General features: G+C 39.3%; 1 protein-coding gene across 4 annotated transcripts in view; it reads left to right on the top strand.

The window, feature by feature from the left end:
- Nucleotides 1-19,102, top strand: part of WDR7 (WD repeat domain 7) — a 324,295-nt gene that overhangs the window by 198,835 nt on the left and 106,358 nt on the right. The window lies entirely within an intron of this gene.

Below are 19,102 nucleotides of genomic sequence, written 5' to 3'. Positions count from 1 at the left end.
GGCCAGCAGAGGAGGGAAGTTGGGGGGACCAGTCCAGCAGGGGAGGGCAGTTGTGGGCGATCAGGCCAGCAGGGAGGGCAGTTAGGGGTGACCGGGCCAGCAGAGGAGGGCAGTTGTGGGCGATCAGGCCAGCAGGGAGGGCAGTTAGGTGTGACTGGGCCAGCAGAGGAGGGCAGTTGATGGGGACCAGGCCTGCAGGGGAGGGCAGTTGAGGGGGACCAGGCCTGCAGAGGAGGACAGTTGGGGGGGATCCAGGCCTGCAGGGAAGAGCAGTTGGGGGGGACCAGGCTAGCAGGGGAGGGCAGTTGGGGGGGACCAGGCCAGCAGGGGATGGCAGTTGGGGGGACCAGGCCTGCAGGGGAGGGCAGTGGGGGGGGACCAGGACAGCAGGGGAGGACAGTTGGGGGGGACCCAGGCCTGCAGGGGAGGTCAGTGAGGGGGCTGGCCTGCAGGGGAGGGCAGTTAGGGGTGACCAGGCCAGCAGGGGAGGGCATTTAGGGGTGACCGGGCCAGCAGGGGAGGACAGTTAGGGGCGACCAGACTGGCAGGGGAGGGCAGTTAGGGGGGACCAGTCCTGCAGGGGAGGGCAGTTAGGGGTGACCAGGCCCGCAGGGGAGGGCAGTTGGGGGCGACCAGGCCTGCAGGGGAGGGCAGTTAGGGGTGACCAGGCTGGCAGGGGAGGGCAGTTAGGGGCAATCAGGCTGGCCGGGGAGCAGTCAGGCGTTGGGCAGGCTGGCAGTGGAGTGGTTAGGGGGTGATCAGGCTGGCTGGCAGAAGCGGTTAGGGGCAATCAGACAGAGGCAGGCGAGCAGTTGGGAACCAGCAGTCCTGGATTGTGAGAGGGATGTCTGACTGCCCGTTTAGGCCCGATCCCGATAGGATGTCCCAGATTGGAGAGGCTGCAGGCTTTACTGAGGGACACCTCCCCCCACCCCACCCCCGCCATTCACAAATTTAGTGCACCGGGCCTCTAGTATTTAATGAATAACCTTGATTGCAAAAATGATATTAGAAAGCACCTCATCTTGCCCTAACCGGTTTGGCTCAGTGGATAGAGCGTCGGCCTGCGGACTCAAGGGTCCCAGGTTCGATTCCGGTCAAGGGCATGTACCTGGGTTGCGGGCACATCCCCAGTAGGGGGCGTGCAGGAGGCAGCTGATCGATGTCTCTCTCTCATCGATGTTTCTAACTTTCTATCCCTCTGTCTTCCTCTCTGTGGAAAATCAATAAAATGTATTTAAAAAAAAAAAAAAAAGAAAGAAAGAAAGCACCTCATCTAGCTTTGAGATTGTGCAGTTTTTATTGGTTTACTTTTATATCCTGATATTTCCTAAAGATGAGGGCTACCAAGGTCTTTGAATTCTATGAATGAAATTATAATTAGTTTGATATTATTTTCAATAATCTTCATTCTTGTGGTAAGATATATTTGTTCTTTTGAGAACTGAGCTATGGATTGTGAGTATCCATTAATAAAACAGCAGCCTGTTGACATTTGTTTTCCCATTTTTAATACAAGTTGGATTCTGAGTTGTTCTGTCAACCTCAAGAAAAGGGCGACAGATAAGCTGGTAGACCCGGTGCCATCACACTGGTGATAAGCAGTCAGTTTTTCCCATGTTATCCAGACATGAATTTATTTAAATATTTTGATTGGGACCTAGACTGATTTCACCTTGTTATGGTTCACAATATATTTCAATTACAATGGACTATCCTTAGTAATAATTCATGGCTTTCCATTTAAAGTACAGTAATATAATGTTTATAAAGTTAATGGGTTGATAAATTTGTAGGACTATTATATCTCAAATATGAAAATGCAAGGACTAAATTTTAATACAGTATATGTTTTAAAATCTTAGCAGTTGATGAAGCTATTAATTAGAAGTCTTTTTGCTCTTAAATTTAATCACTTCCAAACTTAGTGACAACATTAGCCTAACTCTGGGGGCAATGATGTGTTTTGTGGCCTTTTGAATCACAGATACTCAGATGATTTAACATGGGACATTAACATATTTAAACTGCACGACTGTGTGGAAAGTAGAGATTGGCAGTTACTCCTGCCTTCTACATGTGGAAACCAAGAAAAGTAATGTAGTTCATTCCTGACAGACAGGAATAATCCAGTAAGCAGAGTCTTTGCTCTCAATTATAATTAGTAAGTCACTATGTGAAAATTCATGTTTGAATGTATTACCGAGGAAATGTCACTTTCTGATACCCTTTTCTTTAGCTTTTTCCCTCAAAATTCCAGAATCTTTGTGGTATGGTCATCTTCAGATGAACTACAAAACTTAAATTTTTTTTTTTTATGGGACAGTGAGAGGATTGGAAGGGATGAAGCAGGTGGAAGTAAATATTAGGGCAAATATTCTAATGCAAGAAATTGGCATTAAGTTATGACAAGCAGAACAAGAAAGCATATAGATAGTCTCACAAATATTAAAGGGTACATACAACTTAGAGTATATAGGAAACAGAAGTTTGATGAAATAAGAAAAGACTAAAAATTTAAATTAAACTTGAAACCTAAGAAATATGTTATCCAAAACCATTTAAAAAACTCCTACATGGTATTGATTCTCTTGTTGTTACAAATCATTTTTTAAAGATATTGTTAAGAATTTCAATTTCGTTTTTAACTAGTTTTATTCTAATAGGTTTAGAGATACAAGTGTTTTTGCTCTAAAAACTTACAGTTTAAGACAGGCAATCTGTTTTATATTTGATACCTACTTGAAATTTTATTTATATATTATATGAAATCATATGAGTGCTAAAAGTAAACTAATTTGTTGTAGAAATGGTTCTCCACATGACTCACAATTCAGAAGCAAGTTACATTATTTATATTTAAAGACAAGTAAAAAAGGCAATAAAAATAAGCACAGTGGATTGAAACAGAAACATGTCTACTTATTTTGATTCAAGAGTTTGATCTGCCGAAACCGGTTTGGCTCAGTGGATAGAGCGTCGGCCTGCGGACTGAAGGGTCCCGGGTTCGATTCTGGTCAAGGGCATGTACCTTGGTTGCGGGCACATCCCCAGTGGGAGGTGTGCAGGAGGCAGCTGATCGATGTTTCTCTCTCGTCGATGTTTCTAGCTCTCTATCCCTCTCCCTTCCTCTCTGTAAAAATATCAATAAAATATATTTAAAAAAAAAAAAAGAATTTGATCTGATACTGAGGGGGAAAATCACACAAACCTCAGCATCGCTTTTGAATGATGCCAGAAATAAACTTGTTATTGTGAAAACTCATAAATGAAGAGAAATAAACATTTACTCTGTGTATTTTATACAAATCATCTCATTGTAACAAAATGGTTAATGTGAGAAAATTCTTCCTGATAACAGTATTCTAGCCAATAAATGAAGAAGAGATGAGAGGATATCACCGTTTTGCCATCTTAATCAATTAATGGCTCTTTAAGATGACCAAAAAAGGGACAGCTGAGCATTATATACTTCTTGATGGAAATACATCTAAGAAATATTTTTTAAAAATTTAAACCTGAATCTCTTCAGGCAATTTATAGAAATACCGTAACAGAGGTCAAAAGAACACTCTTTAAATACCATGAAAAGGCTATCTCAGCAGAATTGGATTTTAGGAATCTCAGTGGGACAAAAGAAATTATATCTTCCCAGAAGGGGCAGGGGCAAATTGTAGATTAAGAGATTTAATAAAGAGACATATTTGGATTAGGATTGGAAAAGACAAATGTAAAAAAGTGAAGAAAAGAAAGAAAAAGAGGGAGAGGTAGCAAGGGGAACAGAATCACTAAAAAGTGAACAGCAATTGGCTATTTGATGATATTAGGAATTATTGATAATTTTGTTTACTGTGGTAATAGTATTGTGGTTTGTTTTTTTTTAAGTCCCAATCTCCAATCTTTTAGACACCCATACTGAAGTAGTTACAGATGAGATTTGCTACAGAGTAATTCAAGGTGTTGGGGAGAGTGAGTGAGGGGTTAGATGAAACAAGATTGGCCAGGAGGTCACGCTGTTGAAGCTGGTTATTATACTTTCCTTTCTACTTTTTTGAAGTTTTATGTAATAAAAAAAGATGTCTATCAATGGAACTGGCTGTCCCACAGGATAGTGAACTCCATGCCACCGGACTCAGTGTTCTGAATTTATAGGTCTGCAGTGAGTCCACAAATTTGTGGGCTAATAATTAGAGATCTCTGGGCCAGATCATATCTCAAGTCCATTCTAATTCTGAGCTTTCTAAGTCTGTATTTCTTTGAGTGGCATGAACAAGATGCACTCCAGAAATTCAGGGACACATGGTTTAGTGACCAACAAAGCTTGATAAATAAAGTGAAATTTAACCAAGACCTTGAATGATAACTTAAAATATGGACAGTGGAGTATGAATCAAATCCCTTCGTTCATTCCGCAAATATTTTTAATGCTTCCTCAGTGCCAGAAGTGTGCCATGCACTGGGGTATATGGTTGTAGTCACAGTTATAATGATGATAATGTTGAACCCATTTATTATGGAAGCTTTGTGTTACCATAGAGAGAATGCTGGTTTTTGAGAATGGAGCTTTGGCTTCTAGATCTTTGATTCAGTGGTTCTCAACCTTTCTAATGCTGCGGCCCTTTAATACAGTTCCTCATGTTGTGGTGACCCCCAACCATAAAATTATTTTCGTTGCTACTTCATAACTGTAATTTTGCTACTGTTATGAATCGTAATGTAAATATCTATGTTTTCCGATGGTCTTAGGCGACCCTGCTAGCAGTTCTCAACCTGTGGGTCGCAACCCTGCTAGCGGTTCTCAACCTGTGGGTCGCAACAGGTTGAGAACCGCTGCTGTAGAGCCTAAGACCATCGGAAAACACAGGTATTTACATTACGATTCATAACAGTAGCAAAATTACAGTTATGAAGTAGTAACGAAAATGATTTTATGGTTGGGGGTCACCACAACATGAGGAACTGTATTAAAGGGTCGCGGCATTAGAAAGGTTGAGAACCATTGATTTAGAGGAAGGTGCATAACCTGACTCAGCCTCTGTTTTCTGATCTATCATAATGAGAAGGTTGGACCATTCCAGCTCTTGTCATTTCTTATGAAATATGATGCATGAAGATATTTTGCTCTACAGCTTTTGCTATAAATATGGATGGTATGGTATGTAGAACTAAATTTTTCTTTTTCTTTTTCTTTTTTTTTTTTTTTACCCTATCAATAGCTATGAAATTTGCTCATCACGGGGAGTGGGTGAAGGTATTTTCTCTTTTTTTCTGCCTCTGTAATATAGTTGTATAAACAAATATTTATGCTAGCATAATTAGATTCTCTTCATAAACCCAAAAGGTCTGATCTTAAGTTCATTGACTGTCTTGGAACAGAATTGATCTTGCTTTCACATTTGATTCACCCGCTGCAGCTTTTGAGAGGAAGAAAAATAGCATTGTGAGCCCTGTGTAACTAGGCCAGAGATAACAGGAGGAGGTTGGGAAACCAGTGTTATATTTGCTTGCTTTGCTTTGTCTTCATTTTATGTGTTAATGTATGTAGATCATTCTGGTAACAGTTTCAGCCATCCTTGAAGAGAGATGCCTGTGAGTCTTTTCATTCTTCACACAGGTTAAAATGATTCAGCGATTATTTGATTGTCATGAAACCATTTTACAGTTTCTGGGGTTACCAGGAGAAAAGCAAGTTGATATATTTAAATTGCAACATTAAATATAAAATTTCTTTGCAGATCTCATCTTAAGTCTGGACTATGACATAGCCTATTACTTTTAAATAAATACTATACATAACATAATGGACAAAACAGAGGATTTCAAGTCAGGCAAACCTTATTCTGGCATTACTAGCAGTATAATCTAGAATAAGTTCTTTAAGTGTCTGAGAAGCAGTTTTCCTCATCTTCCAATTTGAAACTAATATCATATTCCCACAGAACTAGTTTCAGAATTAAATAAAATACCACATGCAAAGGCCCCAGTGCACTACCTGCCACCTATCAGCCAGTCAACAAATATAATTTTCCTTTCTTCCCTCTTTCCATCCCTTCCCTTCATTTATTCATTTTACTTTTTCATACTCTTTGGTAAAATGCTTTATATTATATATTTTTAAAAGGACTAGAGTCCTAGTAGTTTTCCACTTTTACAAAAGTCCATTTGTGAAGTCTTAGTATAATATACAAATTAATACCTGTGATTGAAGAAAATAAGGAACAATTTCTGTGTAATTATATATTGGGAGATGGAGGGGGAGGAATATGTCAAGGCAAAGTGGGTGTTAGACCATTTAATCCTCCTATCAACTCGAGAAATAGGTCTCTTCCCCATCTTATTGTATGTCATTAGATGAGGAAATGAATGCCTAAAATCACATGGTAAGTTTGAGGCCAGCCGGTGTGCTCACTGGTTGAGCATCCACTTAAGGAGCAGGAAGTCATGGTTACAGCCCTGGTCAGAGAACATGCTCAGGTTGTGGGCTCCATCCCCAGTAGGGGGCGTGCAGGAAGCAGCCAATCAATGATTCTTATCATTGATGTTTCTCTCTCTCCCTCTCTCTGAAATAAATTTTAAAAATTCATATATATATATATATATTTTTTTTAATTGTGGGCTTGAGGGTAGAATGCAGATCTTACTTCAGAGCTCTCTACTACTACCCAAGATTTTCAGTCACTGGAGAGAGGAGGGTAGCTTTTGCCTCCTAACTGGAAGGGACAGGGCCAAGGTGTGGAGTGTGGAACATATATGAATCCTGAAGAGGAGTTTCTCAAATTATACTCATGACATTCTGCTCCCGACCTGCCATAATAAGACAGGGTTTGGTAATATGTTATATTCCTCAAGTATGTTGGGATAGAAAAAAAGATTGAATACATTGTTCTATGATATACTGCTTAGATATGAAGTTATTATATAAATAATTATATCAAATTAAATCCATACCATGGATGTGAAGTCTTAAAAATATTTTGATAGTCTTATTTATTTTTCTTTATTGCTCCTAGACAGTTTAGAAGTATTTGGACATTGTTATATGTCCTGTGTTATAATATAAGAAGTAAATAATACTGTGGTATGTATATTTTTCAGGTTATACTTAGCTGTCAATGACAGTAGAATAACAGAAAAAAATTATTATTTTGGTTTGCAGCATTACTTCTTTTATTGAAAATGAAGACTGGTCAATAGTGCTTTTTTCAATCTAAATTTGATTTTATAAAAGAATTAATGAAAATTAAGCCAACGTAACTGGTTTGCAAATTTAGTAAAAATAAACTATATTGAGGGGAAATTAAAAAAAAAAAAAAATATATATATATATATATATACATATATATATATATATATATATATATATTAGAACCATACACGAGCCAATAAGGTGTGAGGCATCTAATTGCTTCCTGTCCCTTTTGAAATTACTCAGCCTGGAAAAAGATAGCACGTATTGATTTACTGTATAGTAAATGTTCCACATCTCTCCTCCTCTAACACCCAGACACACACAGCAGTGGTGGCGAGGAACTGTGTATCTAACCATTTCTTTCTTCAAACTTGCATAAGAACAAAAGTGGGACAGAACCTTTTCTTCCTCTGTAAAAGAAAATAACATAAAATTATTAAAATGTGCAAAATGAATGTCAGCCTAGTGTTATCTTGAATTAATGATGTGTTTGTTTTTAAGCTCTAAAGTAAAACAAGTTTTTCAAAGGAAAAGTAAATATTTCCTGATAGTGTAGTATCAATCTACATGCATAGATTAGTGTCAATTAACATTTATCTGCATATGTAATATTAGAAGCAATGTCAAAACTTAGCTTATGTTTGATAGTTTTGGAGGGAGTTATTATAAACATTATGCCAAGTCAAATTGTGCTCTTCAGTGTGGTCTTTTCCTTTATTTCGGGAATGATCCACTAATCTAGAGGATAGGTGTTTTATTCATACATGTTTTATTGTTGTTGTTAATCCTCAGCCCAGGATATTTTTCCATTGATTTTTAGAGAAAGTGGAAGGGAGGGGGAGAGAAACATTGATGTGAGAGAGTCATTGATTGGTTGCCTCCTGCAGGATTGGTTGCCTCCTGCACGTGGCCCTATGCCCTGACCAGGGCTGGGGTGAAGCCTGCAACCAAGATGCATGCTCTTGACCGGAATTGAACCCAGAGTCCTTCAATCTGCAGGCTGATGCTCTTTCCACTGAACCAAACCAGCGAGGGCCATGCATGCTGTATTTTCATTCATAGATTCTCTCCTGCTACTTTTGACTTTCCTATAAGCATCTGATGCTTTTCTCAACATAGACTTTGCAGTGCTAGTTTTGGTTGTCCTAAAGCCAAATCAGTCAACTTAGCGAGTTTTAAAAAACAACACTAAAACAGATCTAGAGCAAGTTGCTTTGAAGGATAATTTGTAGGTATTTGTGTCAACATATACATTTCAGAAGTGTAATTCCATGTATATTTCTTTTTTGTCTAAAATGAATAGGAATTATGATCCGTGATTTTAATTGTGATCTTGGTTGCTTCTGTAACTCAGATAGTCAGGACTGCACTGTATTGTGGCCGTTTATCTTGAAGGAATCAGAGCATCCTTATTTGTAGAAGAGAGAGACTTTAATAGTTGGAGTGACTTTCCTTTGTCACATTGTATATTATTTATCATATTGCTAGGTATGCATTTGTTAAAAAATACATATAGCCCCTAAATAATTCTTTGGAAATATGTTTGCCCTCTCTCTTTCTTTGACGTTAACATTTATTCTCAAAATAGCTCTCTTTCAGCTTTTCAGGGAGCTTTGCTGATGGCTCTCTTGTAAACCCACCACCACCCTTTTGTCCCAGAATTCTCAGGGCAGGCTTAGCTGCTCCAGCAAGGCCGCTGTTTCCTGGCGAGTCCCCATTAACATAGCCACCACTCCTGGGTTAGATAATGGACTCAAAGGTTAAGAGCAGAGGATCTCAACAGCTCCAATCAGCGGGGCTTTTGCAGGGCTAATTACCTCTTTACTGCGCTGACTCTAATGTGACATGTTTATTGCCTTAACTAACAACTCATTAGCTTAGTTGATGTTTTTGTCAATATTAATTCGTTCATTTAAGCCAAGTCAAAGCTTAAACAAAGATGTCCAGACTGAGAAACGGGCAGCAGAGTGACTCTTGTTTGTTCATCTTTTTTTTTTCCCCCTCCTTACTCAACTTCAATAAAATAAATGTGTAGAAAGGAAACATTTAGAGTGCTCGTATTGGGAATGTTGGTATTTGTCCATCTGCCTGCATGTAACACAATTCTGAGTTTATTTTTCCTGTGGTTTCTCCAGTCTCCATATCACAACTTACTATTTAGTGTCTACTAGTGGCACATACTTCTAGTTTGGACTACACATCTGTAAAGGGTTAACATTTAGCAGGTCCTTGTTCCAGTAGGATGTTTTAGTATGGTCATTAGAAAAGAGACCAAGTAATTTTAATCTCCACTAGACTACCTAGAAGATTACCTTGAGATTTATCTTGTAATGATTACTAACTTAGTCTATGTGTATTATTTAAAAACAAGGGCGAATAATGAAGTTATCATGAAATGTTTGTGTTTTTTGCCATAACATTAATGATATTTCTTAGAGAATGTCATTGTTTTGATTTCATGTATTTTTAAGTAATAATTAAATTCTAAAAGTGCTAGAGTAGTGCAAATGCATGAAATAACTGATTGTGAGCCTTTTGATTCAGTGGTGAGTCGGTTACTTTGGAGAGCTCTATTGGCATCCTCAGAACCCTGGAGTCTGTTTGGCAGGTCCTCTCGCAGCGTGCCGCCTGGTGTACAGAAAGGGTGCAGATGCATTCCTGGTCAGACAGAGTGAAGCTGCAAACTTAGGGGAGTTCATCCCTGGAGCCAGTCTCTGCTTTGAAGGCCAGGGGCTGCCTCTGACTGGTTGGTTCCTGGAGGTGATCAGCCCAGAGAAGGCTCTTGGAGGCCATGCACAGGACATGGAATACTACTGTATTCATGTTCAGTGAGCAATCCATAATGTATCAGATACTCATTTATCTCATTTCTCATCCTATAGCTATAGGTCACATGCATGCTAACTTGTCAGTAGTCATAAGAAATCAAAGTATAATTGTGTCCACTCTAGAATCAATATTCTGACTACCTTGACCTTCCCTTCTTTCCTTGGCTACCATTCTTCCTTGAATCTGTTTCACAGGCTCTCCTCGCTTTCATTCCACGGAAACCTTTCAGTTAGGTGACCAGTGACTTAGGCATTACCAGATCCCATAAGCTAGCCTCAGCCCTTGTCTCTGTCTCCTGACAGCACATATTCCAGCTGTGTGGAAACTTGACACTTTCCTTCCCTTGCTTTCCGTGACATTGCCCTCTCCTGGTTCTCTCGCCTCATTAGCCCATTAGCCGCTGTCCTCACTGTTGGCGGTCCTCTCTCTTCTTTCCAGCCTGTGGAGGTTCTGCTGCACCTACACTGATTCCCGAGGCACCGCTCAGTCCCATGGCATCAAAACCATCTGTACTCCGGTGACTGCACACGCCCCTTTCATTTCGCTCAGGTCTCTGTTTAAATGTCACCTTCCACAGAGTCCTTCCCTCCTTATCACTTGCAACACTCTTACTCTGCTTTATTTTTCTTCTCAGGACTTAGAACTACCTGACATATACATGTGTTCATTTGATTTTTATGTCCCAACTAGAATATAAGCTTCATGAGAGCAGACTTTGTTATCCTGCACTTAAAACAGTGCCTATTACGGAGCCTATTACTAGTAAATATCTAATGAATTAAAGGGTCACTCAGCCAATAGGTGCTAGAGCTGGAATTTAAACCCTTGTTCTCTTGTCTCCTTCCCTCCCCCCTCCTGCTTATGTCGTTCAATAACCCCACACCTTTTGGGAATAGGAAATAGAAGTGTTTGGATCACTCACTAAAGATTTGGTAGACTTTAAGGTGTGTTTTTTTTCTTTTTTACTTCTTTGATATCATGAACTTCTTCTGTTATTTTACTTCTTTATTGTTGCCCCCCAGATTGTCTAACAATCAGCACTTGTTACCTACCACAGTCTATTTTAGTCTGCCATCCGAAATACATTAATTACTCAAAGCAAGATGAGATTAAAAGTTGCCCTATATCAAAACCTGGTTAATTTATAACTCAAAATAGAGCAGAAAAAAATACTTGGAATCAGGGAGCTTTTGAATTCTATACACTTCTGATTGTAGGACAAGAAACAGCTAATTACTTTGAATTAGGACTGTTTTGATTAACCTAATATTAGATTAATGAGTTTTAAAATATCTTTATCAAATGAATTTTCTAATTTAACAAAGTTATCTTATGTTTTTTATTAAAAGAAATGATGACTTGCTTTTTATGCCATGCAGGATGTTTAAAGTTTAAAAGCAGTTTTAATAACTGCATTAGTGCAAAGCATCTGGTTGTAGAAATGTTTGTTAATTGTTTTATATCCATGAACAATGCACTCTACATTGGAATTATTTTTAATTAAATCAGGTACCTGTATAAAGCAAAGGAATGGAATTCTAGACAGCACTCTGCCAGGCTTGCTCTTTGATGGACATTAGCAAATGGAAAAGGGCTTCATTCTCTTGGTTACACTTTGAAATAAGTGGCCAATCATTATTAATTCATTTGCACTCATTGTAATGGCATAAATCATCATAAATTTGTCTGGTCTAAAGTGCATATAATATATTCTCCCACAGGAATTTCCTTGTAATTGAGCTATTAATTAATGTATTTTTTAATATGACCTTTTCCCTTCTCTACTATTCAGAGCCAAGGATGGTTAGTGGCCATTTCTTCATTCATAATTTTCTTTTAAGTATGAGAAACAAGTTTATCTTAACTATACCTGTAGACTGGCCTAGGCTGGACCAAAGCCCAAGAAAATGCCCTCCGCAGGCCAAGTCCCCGTCCCCTTTGAATGCACTGTTGTTCTATAGTTCCCTCCTTCAGCCTCTTCAGTGACCAGTGCTGCTTCCTTCCTCATAGCTGTTTAGAGAACTTGCCTGTGAGTGAGGTAACCAAGGATTCCTGTGAGGTCTTCATGCTTCTAGGAAAGCATCATGGGAGGGAAAACTTACCCCCCTCCCACCTCCCAAAAGAGAAAATAAAAATTACAAATGGAGAGCTCGAGAAAAATGTTGAAATGTCATGGATTTTTTTGAACTTTTCTTATTTAGTGCTATTTCTACACAATTGGGTAAAAAAAAAAATACCCGATTCATGTTCATATCACAAACATATCATGTTAGTAGTATCTGTGATTCTATGGAAATAAAAATTTGAATTAGTTTAAAAGGTGTTCTGTTTAGTGTAGATAATTGCAGTTGACTCTGAGTGTGTGTTTTCAGTGAGTAAAAGAAGTCTAAAAGTGTTATTTTTTTTAATCAAATGACTGATGCTGATACTCAGACTAGAAATATATAACTGTAGTTCTTTATAGTTAACAGTGTTTTCATATCATAGGCATTTAATAAAGGTAGCTGTGTTAATAAAGTAGCTTGTGATAAGGATAAAGAAATACTCCAGAAAACAAATTATGACATAAGTAATAGCAGTTGTGTGTGTGTGTGTGTGGGGGGGGTGTTACTGTAAAGGCTTGTATATTAATCTTTTAAAAGAGCTGGTCATTATAACCAGGCAGATACTACAAAAATTTTTAAATTAATGTTTTTTATTAGTTTATGATTGGACAACATTCATCTTAACAGAGCAAAGCAACAAGTTAGCCACAGTGTAATACTTTCAGTTTTTTGACCACTATTTATATAGGCTTTATTTTGTTGTCTCTGTCTCAACCCTCTTCTCATCTTTTGCATTTTGCTGTCACAGCAAAGAGTAAATATTTTCTTGCAGCTTTGCTCTTTTGTAGCACTTTTTAAAAAACAGTAAGACTGAAGTCAGAACACACACAAAGCTTGAGGTAAAATAGCACTAAAATATGAGCTATTGTTATCACTCTTGACTGCATGACAACAGAATTAGTCTCTCATCTGCCAGAGGGTCGCAGTTAATTGTGATTTATCCAAGCCTGGATGTTTGTGCTTTCTGCTTTTTAAAAGGTTTTGTTGTGATTTGTTTTCTAGTGTTTGGAGGCTGTCTGCATTTTGGTAGCTCATTTGGACACTTGACTAGATTACGGGGGAGGTGGTGATGGAGTGCCTGCTGCTTGCTGAATTCCTACCACAAAGCTGCCGCAGTATCTGTGCCACTCAGCTACCTTACAGTTCAGAAAGACCAGTTTGGGAACTTGACCTTGAATATGGTCCCAGGTTGACTTGAATAATGCTGAACTTCACCCTGCAACAAGCTGAGTTAGGAGTCTCTTGGCAGTCTCAGTTAAGAGCCAGTGACCAGTAGGAGGACTTACTAGTTGTAATAATTATAGTGGGAGAAGGTACCCTTACAGTTCCTTGGGACAGTAAGTGTATTATAAATAGCACTGTTTCCAAGATTTTCGATATTATGGGCCAGTAAAATTTCCAAATATAAAGTGTGAGGGTATTTAGCAATGTTTTAAATTTTAATTCTGCTAAGTACAAACATTAAAAATACATTTTATTTAAAAAATCTTTTATTCACCACAATGTAGCAAGAACATAACTTTAGAATAAGCATTCTTTTAAGTTGAAAAAGTTTAGCTTTATGAAAAGGATTTATTAACACATTGTTTATATTTTACCATTTCACCATAGATCCATGGGCAAAGTATATGGCAGACTCTTGGAAATTTCTGATCTGTGTATAATTTTGTTGACTGTGCTGGATACAGTACAAAGTCATTTTTAGTATTTGCCAAAGCAACAGTATGTACTAAGTACTTACTGAAAAATAAGGCACTGTGCTAAGCCTATGACAAACATTAAAGTTTTTTTGTTTTGTTTTGTTTTTTAATTTTCATATGTCCCAGGGAACTTACTCAATTAGCAGACAGGAAAAGTTAATAAAATAAAATGAAAATAAGGGAATAAAATTAGCTTTAGACAATAGAACAAAGTGCAAGAGATGCTTTATTGTGGTTTGTTAAATGTCTGGATAATAATTGCTATATTAATAAGAATTTCATTCTAAGATGAGTGGGAAAATGTGGCAGAAATTTCTAACTACCTATGCAATACCATTCTCGCCTTCCCTATGAACAAAGCCTCAGTTTTGGCCCAGCCGGTGTGGCTCAGTGATTGAGTATCCACCTATGAACCAGGAGGTCACAGTTCAATTCCCTGTCAGGGCACGTGCCTAGATTGTAAGCTTAATCTCTAGTTGGGGCGCATGTAGGAGGCAGCCAATCAATGATTTTCTCTCATCATTGATGTTTCTGTCTCTCTCTCCCTCTCCCTTCCTCTCTGAAATCAATAATAATATATTTGGGGGGGGGGGGGAAGGGAAGAAAATGAGCAATGATTCTTAAAAACAAAAACCCCACTCAGTTTTGTTAAAGATAGCTGTGTGCCCAGCTCACAAACTACATTTCTCATCCTTCCTTGAAACCAGGGTAATTATTGTGTGATATAATTCTGGCCAGTGAAATGTAATCAGACTTTAAAAGGGGGCTTGACTTAACTGGCACATGTTTTTTGCCCTTCATTCTACTTCTTCCTGCCTGTAAGGAAGATGCAGTGCTGGGTGTACAGTAAACAATTTTGTGACCATGATTCAACTAAGTTACAACTAAGACAATCAGAGGAACTTAGTATGGGTATATTTAGCTGCTGAACAAGGTACAGCAACCTTCGCATTGTATGAGAAAAGATAAAACCTATAATCTATTTGATCTGTTTTGCAGAGACACTGATAACGGCAGCTTCATATATTTGTAATTCAGAGGGAGGAAGAGATTGACCATAAAGTATATAGTTTTGAATCCATAGTTGGGTAGAGTGTCATGAATAAAATATTGCCTCTTACCTACTATGGTTCTCTTATTTCATCCAAAGCATAGGAATAGATCAGGTTTTCCCAAAGCCCTTTTAACTAGAAAATTCTGTGATTCTAATGAATCCATTTGGCTGGGGAGTGAGTAGATCACAATTAAAAGGCAATAGGGCTTGCCCCTTTCTAGTCACAAGACAGCCTAAACATTGATTTCTAAAATGAAAATCTGATCATACTCCTTTTTTGATTAAAACTTTCCAGTGGTTCCCCAATGTCACCAGAATAAACAGACTCTTTGCATGGCATATGTGGCCTTTGTGATCAGGCTCTAAGACCCTGTCCTGCCTCATGTCTCACCGCTCCATTCCATCCACCTTGCCCTCCTTCCCCCTTGCCATTGCCGCAACCCCTTCACTCCCCCAACAACATTTTCAGCCATGTTGAACTTTGTGCAAATCCGTGATCCTGCTGTGTTCTTGCTCATTGCCTGGTCTTTAGGCGTGCTATTCTCTCTGTCTGGAGCGTTTTCTTTCCCTACTCCCCCTCTCTGAGTGGCTAATTCCTACATATGCATTAGGTTTTGGTATAGGGGTCACCTTTCCCCGGAAGCCTTTTCAAACCCCTGAGATGGGGTTCAGTGCCTCTGTTAAGTTCTGTCATGATCAGATGTGCTTATAAATATAACACTGTTCATGTATATTCAAATTACCTGGTTGCTCACCTGTCTCCTGAGCTAGAATGTATTTCCTTGAGGGGAAGAGCTGAGTGTTATTCCCATTTGTTTCCCCAGTACTTAGTACAACATAGCAATACTCTATGAAGAGGTATTACATGAATCTTTGGATGGATAGATTTGGACCAAATTGTGGAAAGCCTTGAGTGAATGTCAGGCCGGTTTGTTGAACTTCTTAATACTGCCACTAGAGAGTTTTTATGAAGGAGTTAGTTATGATGGCGAATCGTTGCCTACGTCCTTACTCAGTGAGGCACTAAGGAATAGTGGGGCATTTACGTAAAATAAGTCAATTTGTATTTCTGTGCAAAATTAGGGTCTATCCTATACAAGTTAAAATACAAACTTCATTGGGTACCAAACACTTAATAAAATTCTGACAGGTAAAGTTCAAATTCACAAAATTCTAGCCATGAGACTTTTTCTATCAATAGGAAAGGTACTGTCATCTTAATTTTAGCTTTTTCATCACCTTGGGTCCATTTTGCAGAACACCTACATTACATGGAATTATAACTTAAATCAACCCTAAATTTGAGAATATAAGTTGAGAAAAGCATACATTTATCTATTCCTTTTTATTATTATACCATTTTTTAAAATATATTTTATTGATTTTTGACAGAGAGGAAGAGAGAGGGATAGAAAGTTAGAAACATCGATGAGAGAGAGACATCGATCAGCTGCCTCCTGCACGCCCCCCACTGGGGATGTGCCCGCAACCCAGGTACATGCTCTTGACCGGAATCGAACCTGGGACCCTTCAGTCCACAGGCCGACGCTTTATCCACTGAGCCAAACCAGTTAGGGCTATTATACCATTTTTTAAAGGTTGGCTCCTTAGTGTCAGCAAGAAGAATATGTGATGAGGAAGTTTGAAGTCTTAGGCGTCCTAGATTGTTCCTTCAGAACGTAAGTGTCATTAGTGCCCGTAGCATTAAAGTCCTAAGGATCCTATTCATCAACAAGGCTGGACACCAAAGTTTTAACTTGAAAATCCCCTTCACCTATTATGTACATGTCTTGTTTGGAATAAGTTGTCAGAGACAGATGTGGAATTTTAACATTTATATGTCTTTATAATTCCAGAGCAGATCATTGGAGAAAAACATACATGGACTAGAACAGTGGTCGGCAAACCGCGGCTCGCGAGCCACATGTGGCTCTTTGGCCCCTTGAGTGTGGCTCTTCCACAAAATACCATGGCCTGGGCGAGTCTATTTTGAAGAAGTGGCGTTAGAAGAAGTTTAAGGTTAAAAAATTTGGCTCTCAAAAGAAATTTCAATCGTTGTACTGTTGATATTTGGTTCTGTTGACTAATGAGTTTGCTGACCACTGGACTAGAAGATTTGAAATATGTGTTAAACAGGCCATTTTTCTCTCTGCTTCTCTCAATGCCCCACCCTGGCCTGCTAGAGCTGAGGGGAATCTGTGCTCTGTGTTACCAGAGACTTGGAGGAGAACTAAAGAGGGAGAGATGCTGGAGGAGACGTTTGTTTGTGGGAAGTGATTTAGGGGGAGGGGTGATGGGCCACAGGGCGGGTGGGGTGTTCACTGTCAGAGAACCCTTACTGTCTTCCCTTCTCTGTCATTTCATCGTAGGGCAAGTGATCACGTCCCCTAGGCTGGGCTTCCCACTTTGTCAGGAAAATGATGGAAAATAGCAAGAAATCGGCCACTTACTGTTTATTATTGCTCACCAGAAAAGAAATTGTCAAAGTGGTGAGGAAGCTGCCTCCAGAGTTCCCACCACAGAAAAACCAGCCAGGTCCCTCTATTGCCAGAGTGCTCTCCCCTGTCACGAATACAGAACGGGGAGAGGGCAGTTAAGAAAAATGATGATTGAAATGCTATAAAACATGGTACTCAGGGAACTTCACTTCCCCTTTGCAATATCGCTTATCCAGGATATACCTCCAGGGAGCCCTAGCCCTTAGATTGGAAGCCATTGCCGCAGTGTTTCGGGGCGTCTACAGGGAACAGCAGGGGAGGTTTCTCCGCAGCCCCTAGTAGTAAAGAAGATACAGAAAGTGGTAGACTTGTGGACATTTTGAAGTATTATTCTGACAAGCTGGGGCAGGGAGCTGCATTAGAAATGTACATGCCGCAAAGGCAGACCTATTTTCCCGTTTAGGTCCATAATGTATGTGAAGCTCTGTGCTTGGTGTTTTGGGAGACACAAAGTTATATGAAACACACTCCTACCCTCAAGGCAGCTGCTGAGGAAAAGGGAAGTGCACAGAAATGCTTACATTTAAAAACATCCTGTGGTATAGGGCACACACGTGCTGGCAGACCATGGAGAACAATGGATCTCTCTTTTAAAGGAGTGTATATTCTTGTGATCCACAAAACTTGAACCTTTCCATACATTTACATGGCTAAGTGTGGGAGTAAAATTTACAAATGCACGCATGAATGAAGTATGAGCCGGGGGATGGTTTCTCAGGGAGGCTTTCCCTATATAGGTACCTATTTTGTTTACTGCAGGCAGTGTTAACCCAAGGGCCATGGCCTCCTGAAATATTTTCTGCAGAATTTGGTAGATAAGTATATGCATGTCGTTGCCTGGGGAAAGGACCAATGGCTTTCAACAGATTCTTGAAGGGTCTGTGCCTGAGAAGAAGCTCAGATCCGCTAATTTACAGACTGCAGCCACAGACGCTTGTCCTGGCTCTGCAATGCCCTTTCCCTCTCTTCCCTTCCTTTTCAGCCATTCTCACTCAACAGTCGGCCATCACGTAAATGTTTGTCGTTGTTGATTGCATTGAAGTTTATATGTCACGTTCCTACTTTTGAAGACAAACCAGTTCAACATGTTTCCCATACTAAGCCCTGACTGCCACTTATTGTGACATTCATTTCACAGTCAGATGCTTCATGAGAGTTAACTATTGTTATCCCCATTTTACAGGCAGGGAAACAGAGGCTCACTGAGTCCCTTCCTAAGCCTGCCCCTTAATAAGTTATGAAACTGTGGTTAATCCTCTGTCTTAAACCTGAAGCCGGTGCTCCCCTATCCAGTCTACTATTCTATGATTTATAAACTGTTTTTGTCTCTTTCTCTCAAAGAACAAACACACCAAAAAAACTCTTCTAAATTTCACTTTGCTCTTCACAGTCTCTCATGCTTTTCTTTTTTAAACGTCAGAACGCCTTATAAAGGAGATGGACTTCTGCAGCTTAATCGCCATTGGGCACATGTGTACAAACTGTCAGCATTGTCTTCACCAGAAAGCAGGACATGTTAATTAAAATCTAGATCATTTTAACAGATTTAAACATCATATGAGCTGTATTTGGTTTTTAAAAAAATGTTTTTATTGATTTCAGAGAGTAAGGAGAGGGAGAGAGCTAGAAACATCAATGATGAGAGAGAATCATTGATCAGCTGCCTCCTACACACCTTCTACTGGGGATCGAGCCCGAAGCCCGGGCATGTGCCCTGGCCAGGAATC

This window comes from Plecotus auritus (assembly GCF_963455305.1).
Source record: "Plecotus auritus genome assembly, chromosome: 8".
Classification (NCBI taxonomy): domain Eukaryota; kingdom Metazoa; phylum Chordata; class Mammalia; order Chiroptera; family Vespertilionidae; genus Plecotus; species Plecotus auritus.
Note: the sequence above shows the minus strand (reverse complement) of the source record. Positions and strands in the feature narration are given on the sequence as shown.